Consider the following 15,339-nt stretch of genomic DNA (forward strand, 5'->3'; position numbering starts at 1 on the left):
CCCTCTCCCTCCCCCCCCCCGCAGCCTCAAAAACCTCCCTCCCCCAAAACCCCTTCCCAATAATTAATCCGCGCCCCAGCCCCCCAATTGAAGTGTCCGTCGACGTGAAAAAACGCCTCGTTATCGATACGAGACCGCGATTATCCCCGCGGAGGGCCCGCAGACACCGAGTTCCCGCAGTATTCGAGCACCGAAGTGATCGATTGCGGAACGCATGGCGCAGATCGCCGGTTGCAAGCATGACATTTGGATAACGTGGTATAAGCGCAGTCTGCCGTATACATCAACATTCGAGTGAGACTATACGTGCGTCCGCAGGTGTGTGAACGCCCGGACTTTTACAACGGCCGTAGGTGTGAGGGAGTTGGTTTAACACAGCGACAATGCGCAGGCGAGTGAGAGCGAGCGCCCGAGCGAGAGAGAGCGAGAGAGACATGTTGACGTACGTTCACACGTCCCCCGGTTAGAATTCAATGCGAGAGCTACGTTTGTGTATACAGAGCTACACCGACTGCGATTAAGTGCATAAAAGCACTTTTTATCCTCACCACCACGCACTCGTGCGCTTTAAAAAACGTTTACCAACACATAATTTCAGACAAACGTGTCATCATTTACCACCACTCTGTATTTTTTTCCGCGCACACATTGAATTTTATGTCTACCAATCCGTCATGCGTCACGACGCCAGATAGTTTTGATTCCTTGCGAGGTGAATAAAAGTGCCATCGCCTGGACACCTCGCACTTCCACAGTTTCACCCGGTCTGAGGGTAAAAATAATTCCCCCACAAAACGCTGAAATTACGGAATTCCCGCGACGAAAGAATGAAAATTGTGACAGGTGATCGGAATTATCGCGCTGACGAGTCATCAAACTTAATCTCGATTTCATTCCTTTGTGCCGCGCCTGCCTGACTCATCCATCCGTCTTATTATAAATAAAAAACACGTTGGTGGCGGCCATTCATCTCCACTCGGCTCTGCCAACAATTTCATTTTTTATTTCCCGCAAAATGCGACACAATTGTGTCTCGTTAACACTCGCAACGACCCCATCGAAATGAGGCGTTCAATCGCAATTGAGTTGGTGTTAAACCGCTATGAAAATTCCAATTCGCACGTGGAAATTAAATCGATCGTCATTCACTCGATAATACGGCGGGTGAATTTAATAACACAGCAGAGCAATTTTACGAGACCCCAAGCACGGGGATAATTTCATGAATGAACATTTTCTTTTTACAGGAAGTTTGTCAACATTTTTGTCGAACGAATGCACCGAACTCGGCTCCGCTTTCCTCGTTCTACTTTGTTTTCAAATGAACCACTCACTCAATTCATCCACCACCTGCTGTACACACACCTTCACTATTGTTTACATAACCCGTAGTAGACAGCCGCGGCTATTCGATAAGATAAAGAGCCGATGGGAGGGAAAAACTCGGGGGAAAAATGCACTGTAATGCGATATTTCGCGGTTGAGGCGGGCGGGGGATTTAATTATTCTGGAACTCACCGCAAGTAGTGGCTCCAGATGGATAAGATCCGTCACTCGTACTGGTGACACTAATCACTCTGATTACTTCGTACCCATGCCAAACGGTGAAAAATGAGGTCTCGTCGTTTAAAAACCATATCTCACAACATCATTATCACGTGGTAACTGACAATTGGCAGTATTCAATGTATTCCCAATCCAACGAAATCATAAACTTCACTGGAGTCGTCACTCAGAACTCTTTTCACTCGTTGCGATCATTTTTATTTCCTCCGGTCGCTGTTTCGTCCCGACTCCTCGACATTTCACAGTTTTTCGAACTATTCAACGGCTGTTGCGACTCACGGAATCGACTCGGGGTGGGACACGAGTGGAGATGATAAACAGGAAATAGTTTTTTTTTAGGTAAAAAATTGTTTGGACGCGCGACGTTGACGCAGGGATGGTACACCCTACCGGATCGGCAGCACGTGGCGCACTGACGGCTCCGCGCTTCTCCCCACCACTCGGCGATTTTTCCCCGCTTGCGGAGAGTTCCCCTCCCGCGGCCCTGACCTATCCCCACTCTGGGGAGGGGCGCCGCGCATTTCCCCCACCCCCCTTTGGCAACATCAATACACCATCGCCACAGTCCCATTCCACTCACGCCCCCATCCCACCTAGCACTGGAGAGCTGGTGAGTTGTCGGTTTTCGGAATCGCCGGTCTTCGCCGATTTCTTGGGAGGAGGATGTTTATTTTTTTTTTTCGAGGCGATCGGCGCGATCTGCGGAGATCAGGGGACATTGTGATTGGAGACGGGGGTGTTTAAGAGTCGGGAATTTTTTTTTGATTAGGAAATTTTTTTAATTTCTTAACCAAAATAAATTTGAAGTTGTCGTTTTCGGAATTACTGGTCTTCGCCGATTTCTTGGGAGGAAGGTGTTTATTTTTTTTTCAACGCGATCGGCGATGTGCGGTGAACTGAGAACAGTGATTGGAGACGTTCGGCGTATTTAGGGGTCGGGAATTTTTTTTTGATTAGGAAATTTTTTTAAGTTCTTAACCAAAATAAATTTGACGTTGTCGTTTTCGGAATTGCTGGTCTTCGCCGATTTCTTGGGAGGAGGGTGTTTATTTTTTTTTCGAGGCGATCGGCGCGATGTGCGGTGAACTGGGGACATGTGATTGGCGAAGTTGGGGGTATTGAAGGGTCGGGAATTGTTGTTTGATTGGGAAATCTTAAATTTCCTAATCAAAATAAAATTGAGAAAGTTGTTGGTTTTCTGAATCGCCGGTTTTCGCTGATTTCTTGGGAGGAGGGTGTTTATTTTTTTTTAGGTGATCGGCGTAATGTGAGGTGATCAGGGGACATTGTGATTGGAGACGTTGGGGGTATTTAGGGATCGGGGAATTTTTAGAACAAAATAAATTTGAGAAAGCTCTTGGTTTCGAGATCGCCGATCGTCGCCGATTTCTTGGGAGGGTGTTAATTTTTTTTTTCGAGGCAATCGGCGCGATGTGCGGTGATCAGGGATATTGTGATTGGAGACGTTGGGGGGATTTAGGGATCGGGAATTTTTTTTTGATTCGGAAATCTTTTAAATTTCTTAATCAGAATAAATTTGAGGAAATTGTCGTTTTCGAAATCGCGGGTCTTCGCCGATTTCTTGGGAGGAGATGGTGTTTGTTTTTTTTTCGAGGCGATCGGCGTCATGTTAGGAGACCAGGAGGAATTGCGAGAGTGAGGGATTGGTGTGATGCGATTGGAGAATTGGGGGGTCGGGTGATTTTTCTTTATTGTGAATAGGAAGTTTTTGGGATTTTTGAGAGAAAATGAAAACATAAAATGTTATTTCATGGTATTATAGGGATTAATTAGGGAAAATAATCAGAGTATAAAATGTTGAAGAAATGGAAATTTCACGAAGAAAAAAAATGATGTAATTTCTAAACAAAAAATGAAATCATCAAACACATTATTTCATGGCATTTCAAGAATTATTTGTGAAAATGAAGGATGAATTTTAAAAAAGCAGAAGAAAATTTTAAAAAAATTGACCTTCCGTGCACAGTTAATTTGTAATTTTCAGAAGAATGAAATTGAATTCGATTTAAAGAAGAAAAAACCCCGAAATTTCCGATTTCATTGGAAATTCAATGAAGCGTCTATTTTTTGAGCGGCAGAAAAACGAGAATTTACCAAAACATGAACATTCAGTACCAAATTAATGAATTTGCTGTGTTTCATTAATTTTAGGGAACAATTGAATTAAAATCTCCAGTTTCCATTGACTTTCCATAAAGCTTTGAAAGGAAGCTATAAAAAAATTCTAATAATATAATAAAATCACATAATATACTGTGATAATGATTTTGATTATTCTATTATTTCATTAGCGCAAGTTAATAAAAAATAAAACTTCATTCAAAATTCCCAAAACCCCCGTTAAAAACGTCCCCACCCCCCGATCTTAAAATCCGTCCCCTCCGCACCCCTCGCCCCCTTCCCCCAACAATCAAAAAATCTCAATTTCACCGAAAACCCGTCCTCCCATCGCCCTCCCCAATTTTTCACCAGCTCCCTCCAATCACTCATGCCCCAAAAAACTCCAACGTATTCTCCTCCTCGCACCCGACCCAAAAAAAGTTCTCAAAAAAAATAATTCCCATAACTTTTACGAGTGCAATAATTTCTCGAGAAGAATGAGGGGATTCTCAGTGTATGTATAACGAATCGTTTTCCGCGTTTCTTCTTCAAACCTATCGAATGACACTACCGGCACAAGTGGTGGCGATGGGATGTTAGACAGGGAGGTGAGGGGGGAGGGGGGATGTGGGCTTGGAAGTGAACGGGAACGACGATGGGTTACTATACGTTCCATGGATCAGGGAGCTCGATAGCGTGCCGAAGTCGAGGCGTACGGCAATAAATCCATTTTTCGGTGAAGGGTCGGCGGTGGCGGTGGTAGGGGCGAGGGGGTCGGGGAGGGGGGCGGGCTAGGACGGGCGAGAGAGAGGGAAAGAGCCGAGAAGGGTCTGATTAGCAGCCTGACTCGACCGTACAGGATGACAGCCCGGTGAGTTATAATATTGCCCATCCATCTATTTATCTACTCTCTATCGCGTCGTTTCCCGTCTCTACGATTCAGCCCTACCATTGCACCCTCATGTGTACCCCCCACTGCCCCTCCCGGGGCCCCCTCAACGCCCCATCCAAACCGTACCTTTGAGTTTGAAATGTCGTACATCAAGGAGAATGGGAGAAATAAATAAAATTAGGACGAGCATTGTAATAAAATTCATGTGGGAAACAAAACACATTTTTGGAGGTTTTTCTATCTGGGTGATGTATCTGGGATGAGGAGCGCGTTATTGATGAGTGGATTATCATATTTTTGGGGGGATACAATTATACTGCGCGGGGACAACAGCTTTTTGGGGATTTTTATTTTTTTTCGGGGACGGCTGGAGTTTTTATTAGGGACATTTATATTAGGGGGGGGAGGGAGGGGGTTGTTGGAGTAGTCGGTTGAAGGTTTTTGGAGGAAAGTTGGGATGTACTTGTTAGAAATATTTTATCGAGTTACAGTTTTTCGGACATTTTGAGGAATTTCGTGATTGAAAAATCGATTTTTTACGCACAATGCAGTGGGAACTGTTAATTTCAGCTCAATTAGTTCGTAAAAATTGGTATAGATTGGGAAAAATAAGAGGAATGTATTTTTAAATTTTCAGTCAGTCGAAAATTCGAGTGAGTTTGCACTTTCTGGTGTTTCTACTGCTCAATAATGTGGAATTTTGTTTGATTTTCAGAGAAATCTAAGTGTGACTTCTTGGAAATTTTCATCTCTTTGGGGTTCTACTGAATGTTTAAGGAATTTCATGCCTGATGATTCATAATTTTCAAGGAATTTCATCGTTGAAAATTCATAATTTCACGCAAAAATCAATAAAACCTAGAATTTCGAAGAATTTCGTAATTGAAAATGCATAATTTAATGGAAAAATCAATGAAACCTGAAATTTAAAGGAATTTCATACTTGAAAATTCATAAATTTCATTCACATTCATAAAAATTCAACATATTTGGTAGAAAATTCACCCAAGTTCAGGAATTCTTCTCTTTCCGGTGCTAGAAAAATGAAATTTCATTGAATTTTCAGCGGAATCTGAAATTTCAGCATTTATATAGGCTTTATATAGGCTTATTTGTTGGAAATTTTTATCACATTTTGGTTCCACTGCAATTCAAGGAATTTTTTATAGAAAAATCGCTGAAACCTGCAATTTCAAGGAATTTCAGCCTTCAAAATTAACAGATTTCAAGGAATTTCATAATTTAAAAATCGTAATTTTATTTAAACAAAGAATGAAAATTTTTTGGATTTTAGCCATAAAAATTGATTGAAAAATCCGGAAATTCTTCTCTTTCCGCGGCTATAAAAATTGAAATTTCATTAAACTTTCCGCAAAATCTTCCGTTTCATAATCCCCCCCCCCCCTAAATCGAATTCAATACCACTCTCCTAAAAATGACTACTCAACAATCCGTTAAATTGGATTTGGTCCCCTAACAATGTATTCAAAACCCCCCCTAACTTCCTACAGATAACGAAATAAAATTCCCGAACTCTGCCTGAATCACTTTTCCACTTGCATCAACTGAAACAACTAAAATATATCCTCGACTCATGATCTCCTCCGAGTGATCTAATGCATTTTCGCATGCACTTGTATGAAAGCCTCGTCACGACTTCCCCCTCGGAAAAAAAAAATACGATTTGCGATTCATCTAAAAATTACCCACACTTAATCTATTCACTGAATTTATAGATTTGTAATTTATATCGGCTATTTATATTGAGATTGCTAGAGGCAAGGTTGAGCGAAAAAAAAGGGAAAAACAATATAAATAAAATTGGACATGTTACATGGGGCGGGAGAGCTACCCATAAGAGAAAAGCGTGGATGAGAGAAGGAGAGAGATGAGAATAAATGAAGCTCATTCGATATTACATTGAGGTGACCCCTCGCAAATCTTTGGACTCTGAAAGCAAAACGCCCGGGACACCTCTCTATACATTTTCAACTGGAAAGATGCATCCCGAACTTTCGACGGGAACCAGTTCATATATCTCAAGTATGGTCGCCATAAATAAGCTAACCTGTCCGTTCGTTCTGTTCGCCGTCGGGCGATTCTCTTCTCCCCCATTCCCTCCCTCTTTTAACCCTCCATTCCACCTTCTTCTTCTCCACCTCCTCATCCCCACTACCTCGAATTTCCTGGACTGGGGGCATATAATGATATTCGATACCGGAGAATTGCGCTGGAGGTTGATTCCAACTTGATTGACAATTGCCGAGAGAAAAATTGGATAAAAATTACCTTGAACATCGTGGCAAATTTTACTGTATTTTACAGATGGAAAAATGAATGCAAAAATTATCCTCTTGTACAGTAAAATTTGTTTACACTCATCTGAAGGTCATGGGTTTGAGGCCATTGGACAGGTGGATTCAAGAGGGGAAATGCAACTATTTGGAGTGTCAGGAGAATTTTTCAGTCATGATTACAATATTATTAAAATCCACTCATCACTAGTTTTGTATTTCAAGACAATTCATTGGGTATGAGATGTCAATTAGGGAGGTTATGACAACCTGAGTATAGAGACGCCACCGCAAGGTGGCGCAGGAGCCGAATACAAACACCAGCGACTCTCCGTCTGTATCTCTACATCTAGAAGAAAAGGCATAACTCGGAGGAATGATTCAAAGAGGTCTATCTTGGAATTCCAATTTAAATGAATCTAACTTAATTTTGTGATTTAAAAAGATCTTATTCAGTTCCTTCTACAAGTCAACACTACACGGAGTGTAGTAATCGTGGAGCGAAATGTAGTTTAATGAAAAAAATACCTGTTTGTGGAGGATATTTTACGATTCGTTTCAGTAAAAAAAAACACATCTCCTAATGCAAAAATTATCCTCGTGTACAGTAAAATTTCCCACACCGGTAGGGTATTTTTTTTCTTGCACCCATCTGAAGGTCATGGGGACGAATGGAAGTGAAATTTTGCCGGACGCGTTTGGTAAAGAATCATTCTCTCTTACAGAAAAATTATAAGCAATATTGAGCAATCATTCACGTTCACTGTGGTAATTTTTGATGGAATGTAGGGTAAATTTAACAGGGTCAGCACAAATAACTTTCATGTTCAGCAAATTTTTCATGATTCGATAAGAAATTGAAAGAAAACCATAAATTTCAGTTCAATTAGTCCGTGAAATTGAAAAAATCAGAAAAATTCAGATAAAAATATTCCGGAATTTGCAATTAATTGAAAATTCAGCGTTATTTGGTACTAAATATTCCTGATTTATTTGAAAATTCAAATCAGTTAGAGAATCCTCATCCTCCTGTTGGGAAAAAAAATTAAATTTCATTGAATTTTGAATGAAATTGAAAATTGCACGACTTTTTTTCCATTAACATCTATCGAATTCATCATTTTCCAACGACTGCAGCGCAATATTAGGGATGAATTCGGAGAGACGACATATTCTTCCCCATGAGTTTTTCATCGATCCAACCAAGCCAGAAGAACGATACATTTGACATCTCTCCCAACAAAACGTATAAAGTAAAGTAGAAATAATACAGCGTAATGAGCTTACACCAACATCCCACGCTTTAACGAATAAACTAGTGGTTTCCATCGTGATGCCTCCTTGTAATCCGGTTCCTAAGCCGCCTATGGGGAGAGCATATCGATGATGCGGTGATATGCAAAGTTGTTGGATAAAATGACGATGAGGGAGAAAATCGGTGGCTTCCGTCTCGCATGCGAGACGTGTCTGCGGCCATTTTAATCTGTTAACTGCTGCATTAAGTCCGCATAAAAATGTATTAATGGTTCAATTTGTGACAGATTGCCCCGACATTCCCCTCGACTCACCCAGGAAAAACCTCTGGCCCGATCCCACAGATGGGATCTGTAAAAGATGAAAGTTTCGTGAAGTTAAACGCTGAAAAAACCCCGGGTATTTTAAAATTGTTCAAACTTATTAATTATTCTTTGTACCATAATTGTCAATTTTCTCATGTTTATTAAATTCATTTAAATTAAATTTTCTCATGAGGGATCAATCCAATTCCATGAATTTTGTCATGAATATAGACTTTAATAAACTCTATTCATTGACACCAATTAAAATTCAATTTTTCATGCAAATTCAAAAAAATTAATATTTTTCCAAAACTTGATTTTTCAACGATCACTCAAAAACTTGTCATCAAAATGGAATTAGTCACGACTCAAAAAATTGATAACAATACCCTCTTGATTCTATCAGAATATGATGGGGGTCGCCTAATTCGTTGTTGAGTTACAGCACATTGTTTATGCGATTTGAAAGAGAAAATCGTTTTTTTCATGATTTCTGAAAGAATCATCAGTAATAGCAATTAAATCAGGGCTTGAAAAGTATATTTCAATGGCTTCTTAATCAAGTTGAAAAATGGTGGGAACAGCATCATTGCTTATCAAGTTACACAATACCGTCATGAGCTTTTTATATAAAAATCTCTATCTTTATTAAACTCAGGTAGCAGTCTATTATGTTGAATACTTATTCATATTGATTCATGGTCCCGACTAACTTCTGACAGAACCTGGGTTAAACTCTGGCTAAATCCTGAATAAAGCCTGATTAAATCCCGGCTATACACTGATTAAACCTTGATTGAACCTTGATTAAACCCGGACTGAAAACAAATTCGAGTCTCGAGAGGGTCTGAATGTAGAATTATTCGACAGAACGAAATAAGACGCAAAATTCTGATGACATTTCAATTGATGATAGTACCATGACATGAAACAGTAGAAGAAGAGAATAGTGAAATAAGAATTAAAAAGGAGAACCCTTCAGAAGAAAATTGCTAATTTATTCGCAACAATAACTATAGTCATTTATAAAAAAAATGCAATTGAACTGAAAAAAAATCTTAAGCAAAAATGGTTGAGACTCAGAATTTTTTTTCTTACTGCATTTCCGCTAATCGGATGACGAATACGTGACACCCAGTGTCATATCCCCGCATCGAGCGTATATTTTTCAAAATCACATTCTCCTCTCGTCACTCAAAAGCCCGATCCCTCTGAATGGCAAGACAGCCGCGTCATGCTGAGTCAATAAATTTGTTATTGAAGTTGTATTATATGGATCAGCGTCCCTCCGATATCTTCTTCGTGAACCTGACGATGACTTTCAACTCTGCGCGGACAACAAACAAAAGGCGTAAACAATGGATCAACACATCGATTATCCCGATGAATAGAAACACCTCGGAGTTTATCAAAAGCCAATTCGATATAAATCGTAATCACCCTGATCGGGTGTATCGATGAATGTATTCCAGAATCGAGATTGTTTAAATGTCTCAATCATTATTTATCATTCTTGTTGTGAGGAAGAAGCGGTGAAAAGGGATAATCGTAAATTCAATGATAGGGAATGGAGTCTCACGGGAAGAAGTGCTCCAACCGCAATCTTATCGGTTTTGAGAATTTTATGCCCGTCGACTCGTCATAACTCCGAGGGTATACGCTCTATCTTTTGCACTTCTTCGTCGCCCACGCCGCACACAACACACCGCATGCGTGTCGAGGGGTACGCGGCTGTTATCGTTTCACCGCGGTAAATCGGTGTGAATTCGTTGTTTCGAATTCTTTTTGAGGTTCGATTTCACGGGAAATATGTTTAAACCAATTTGGAATTCAGGGGAAATGCGTGAGGATATCTTTGAGGGTGTCCGGACGGAATAACAGGGCTATTTGTATGACAATTGCATAAATATCTGGAGGTACTGCATGACATGGGTCAGAGGAGGTGGGGGAGATTGTGGAAACACTCGGCGCGGGAGTTCAGAGTTGAGTCGGATTTATTGGGTCAGTTCTCTGAGTTGACCCTTTCGGTTTGACCCGTTCAGACAAATTCTTGGGGTTGAGTTATTTTTATCTACACGTTATTTGATTTTATTATTGTCATTGTCTTCGGATGATTTCATAAATTTGGGGAAAACGTATGGGTCAAATTGTACGGGTGACACCCGTTTGATTTGACCCGTTGACGTAAATATTGCGGGTGAAATTGATTTGATTCATAAAATTTGATCCAATGCATTTGATATTGTTCGCTTCATTGAGAGGATGCGGGGAAGATTGTGGAAACACTCAACGCGGGAGTTCAGAGTTGAGTCGGATTTATTGGGTCAGTTCTCTGAGTTGACCCTTTCGGTTTGACCCGTTCAGACAAATTCTTAGGGTTGAGTTATTTTTATCTACACGTTATTTGATTTTATTATTGTCATTGTCTTCGGATGATTTCATAAATTTGGGGACAACGTATGGGTCAAATTGTACGGGTGACACCCGTTTGATTTGACCCGTTGACGTAAATATTGCGGGTGAAATTGATTTGATTCATAAAATTTGATCCAATGCATTTGATATTGTTCGTTTCATTGAGAGGAGGCGGGGGAGATTGTGGAAACACTCGGCGCGGGAGTTCAAAGTGGAGTCGGATTTATTGGGTCAATTGTCTGAGTTGACCCTTTCGGTTTGACCCGTTCAGACAAATTGTTGGGGTTGAGTTATTTTTATCTACACGTTATTTGATTTTATTATTGTCACTAACTTTACATGATTTCATAAATTTGGAGGAAATCATATGGGTCAAATTGTACGGGTAACACCCGTTTGATTTGACCCGTTGACGTAAATATTGCGGGTGAAATTGATTTGATTCATAAAATTCGATCCAATGCATTTGATATTGTTGGTTTCATTGACTTCAGATGATTGAAAAAAAATCGGATCAAGTCTCTTTGACCCACATGAGTTAACCCAGTTGCGGTGACTTTTCGTTAGCTGATTTTTCACGAAATATCTCTGAATCTAAGCCGGATAACAAAATTTTCGTAAAGACTTTTTTTGTAGGGCGAATTAAGGGCTACAAAAAAGATCTTGACAAAAATTTTGCCATCTCCATCAAATTTCGAGATATTCGTTGACAACTAGCTAATAGTCAAAATCGACTTGAACGTTTCATCATTTCGCCGCTGAATAAAATTCTTCGAGTCAAATCGTGTGGGCGAAAGTCAAAGCGAATGGGCAAAACTTTTATTGTCAAATCGCTTGGGTGAAATAGTTTCGCTGTTTTCATTCATGACTTCAATTAATTAGCATTCCTCCGACAGTAACAGTATATAATAATTTTTGAACTTCACCAACGAGTCCAAGAAAGTTTACCTCCACAATGGATGAAATAAGAAACCCCCAAACATTGGCTAGAGATCACGAAAAGGCAACACGGAGACAAGAGTTGTAAGGCAAAAGGTCGAACCGTGAGTCTGTTGGGAAGCACGACTGTGTTACGGAGCCAAACGTTATTACGAGTAGGAAGGCACCCTTGTGACAAATGGCGTTGCTTCATTGTTGCACAAAACCACCCTGGTTTTCTATATGCCCTGTCTCACACACTCCCTCTGTCTCTCTCAGAGGTCCTGTCGTAAATCTGCGGTGACCGACAGGAATCCGAGAGCAACTCCCTGGATGCGGGATCACGGGGGAAAAAATGTGCTTCAAAAGATGAGACACAAGAAATATATATTTTCACGTGAGCAATATAATGCTTGAATGCAGAAAACTTCTTTGAGTTGACGATCTATCACGTCGTTTACTTGGGGGGAGCTTCAGTTTCGTCATTCCACTGTCGAATGGATTGAACTTCATGTATTCATAAATGCATTATAAACAAGTAGATGATGGCATTTAAGTCCTATTTCACTGTTCTTTTCTTCTATTTTTTTATGTTATAGTACTATCATCTATTGAAATGTCATTGAAATTTTGCGTGTTATTTCGTTCTGTCAAATAATTCTATGTACATTCAGACCCTCTCAAGACTCGAATTCGTTTTCAGTCCGGGTTTAATCAAGGCTTAATCAGTGTATAGCCGGGATTTAACCAGAGTTTAACCCAGGTTCTGTCAGAAGTTAGTGGGGACCATGAATCAATATGAATAAGTATTCAACATAATAGACTGCTACCTGAGTTTAATAGAGATAGAGATTTTTTTTTATATAAAAAGCTCATGACGGTATTCTGTAACTTGATAAGCAATGATGCTGTTCTCACCATTTTTCAACTTGATTAAGAAGCCATTGACATATACTTTTCAAGCTCTGATTTAATTGCTATTACTCATGAATCTTTCAGTAATCATGAAAAAACCAATTTTCTCTTTCAAATCGCATAAACAATGTGCTGTACTCAACAACGAATTGGGCGACCCCCATCATATTCTGATAGAATCAAGTCGGTATTGTTATCAATTTTTTGAGACATGACGAATTCCATTTTGATGACGAGTGTTTGAGTGATTGTTGAAAAATAGATTTTTGGGAAAATATTGTTTCAAATTTGTGAATAGAGCTTGTTAAAGTATATTCATGAAAAAATTCATAAAATTCGAATTTTCAATTTTTGCCTACATCCCGGATTTTCCCGAATTCTCACGAAATAATTGAACTGAAAAATCAAGTATTTTAGCGATTTTCAAATCATCCGAATAGAAAATCAATGGAAAATTTGATTTTTCAACGACAAGATTTCCTGAAATTTCAGTGGAAATTAAACATGATAAATATTACCGGGACTTGAAAATTTTTAGCAGTGTTCCATTCGAAACAAAAAAATATTTATATAAAAAAAAAATTGTTCCTCTCGGGGCAAAATGGGTGGAAAATAAGCTCAAAATTTCACGACGCGTGTTGGCCACAAAATGGAGAAAGGGGGGGGTAGGAAAGAGGATAGAGGAATCGCTTGGCGATCAACTGGCGGTTGTACGTCAATCTGATCCAAACAGAGGGAGCTCAAGCGCTAAGGAATCGAGGGGGGGCCCAAGATGGCCGCTCAACAGCGCACATACGGGGCCCCGGTTCGCCGGCATCACCGACATTTAGCATAAATCACTCCCGCTCCGCTCTCTTTGTCTCGTTATCTCTCTCTCGCACGCACTCTCCGGGGCCTCTCTCGCGATGCTATACGCGCCTGCTGAATGTGACCGCTGCAAATGCGGAGCTCTCCTCAGTGTTTCTGCACGGCTCTATGTATTATCCCTCCACCTTGTTGTATCCCTCCCCCACCCCCTTCCACTCGAACCATCACCTTGGCACCCAGCTAACGCTACCACTCGACACAATCTTTCAGGTTGAAAGTTGTTCGGCGATCGTGATGATTGTTATGGATATGTTGCGATTTATCGTCATGATATTTTCAAGTACTTCGGGCATTTTTGGAGTTGTGGAGTTATTTTGCGGAATGATTTTCAATGTTTGTAGTTGAACATCAGAGATGTCGAAATTATCGAGTGGAACAGATTTATTTGAGGGAAATTATTTCTTGTTATTGAATTTTACTTCACTCGCGGATTACGTTTCGAAACGTAATTTTTACGTTTTTTCCTGGTAATTTTTATTGAATTTTTCTCTCTGTAGACAACAATTATCACGTTTTAGTGGAAACTTTCTTTTCTGTCCCCAAGTAAATTGATTCGCCAAAAGATCTCTTCAAGGCAACATGAAATGAACTTTACTTCCAAGTCCTGGTGTCGCATTTACCCGAGAGACTGATCAATGTCCCCCTAAAACTCAAACTGATTATGAAAAAAATATTATTCAGATAGTAATTAACGAGGCGTCAATCGTGACAGTGACTTTTGCCATATCAGATTGAGTGCACGCGACCCACCTGACACTCACATACCTATACATTTTCCCGGTGGTTGAAACAGCGGATAAAAAAAACAGTATCCAATCCCCGGTGGCACGAAACGAAGCGCTCTCACTTTCAGCGTCATTTAACTCGCGTTGTAAAACGTTTTACGACATTTATATATATCTCGGTGTATATGTATGATTGGGAGGCTATCAGCTGGGCTCCAGTGTTTTACGACACTTTCTCCAGGTCTCGATGTGGCTCACCCGCACGCGTTATTCTCGCGAATCGCTGAGTGGAATTAGATGTTAAATTCATCAAGCGCGATGATTATAATTACTAATGGACGATTATCGTGGAGGATTATTCATGGAGTGGATTGAAAAGTATATTCATATTAGGAGTGCGATAGTTATCGGGTGATAGACGGCCAATGAACTGCGAGTGAATAGGATAATTGCTGGGGGGGCCGATTTTTCGTGAAAAGCGCAGCTGCAGAACCGGTAGTGAAGATCACTTACGGCTTTATGACTGTGCGTGGGTGACCGGCGGATCGGTCACTCTTCAGTCGACTGTATTTTTTAATGGGTAAACATCTTAGCTCTTGTTGTCGAACGATCGTTGGGGAGTACCTTCGACAAAATAGTGTTTCAAATGAAGACTTTTCAATTAATTATTTTGGTATGCATTTGAACATTTCTTGAAAATTAATTTTTCTGTCAGATTAATTGTTTTTTTCCCATCACTAACGAGTGTCAAATTATTTTTATTGGATGTTTTTCTAATTATTGAAAGAATATTAAATTGCATCAGAGACATGGCAATGCCGCACGGATCATTCCTATGGTTATTTCGAGTTGGTAAACCTGCGGAGTGTTTTCCCTCTCTCAGTTCCATGGTCTAACCTATACCTCTCCCATGATGCTCCAGCGATTATATTGACATTCAAATTGCGCGCCACTCACGGTGAAGGCGCAGTTGCCACACGTGAGCCTCAATGGATAGAATTTTCCCCGAAACTGATAATTTCCCGTATCATTTTTTCAAATAACTTTCTTATGAAATCCAGAAAAAT

Source organism: Diachasma alloeum, unplaced genomic scaffold, assembly GCF_001412515.2.
Source record: "Diachasma alloeum isolate Michigan unplaced genomic scaffold, Dall2.0 Dall_scaffold_00180, whole genome shotgun sequence".
Taxonomy (NCBI): domain Eukaryota; kingdom Metazoa; phylum Arthropoda; class Insecta; order Hymenoptera; family Braconidae; genus Diachasma; species Diachasma alloeum.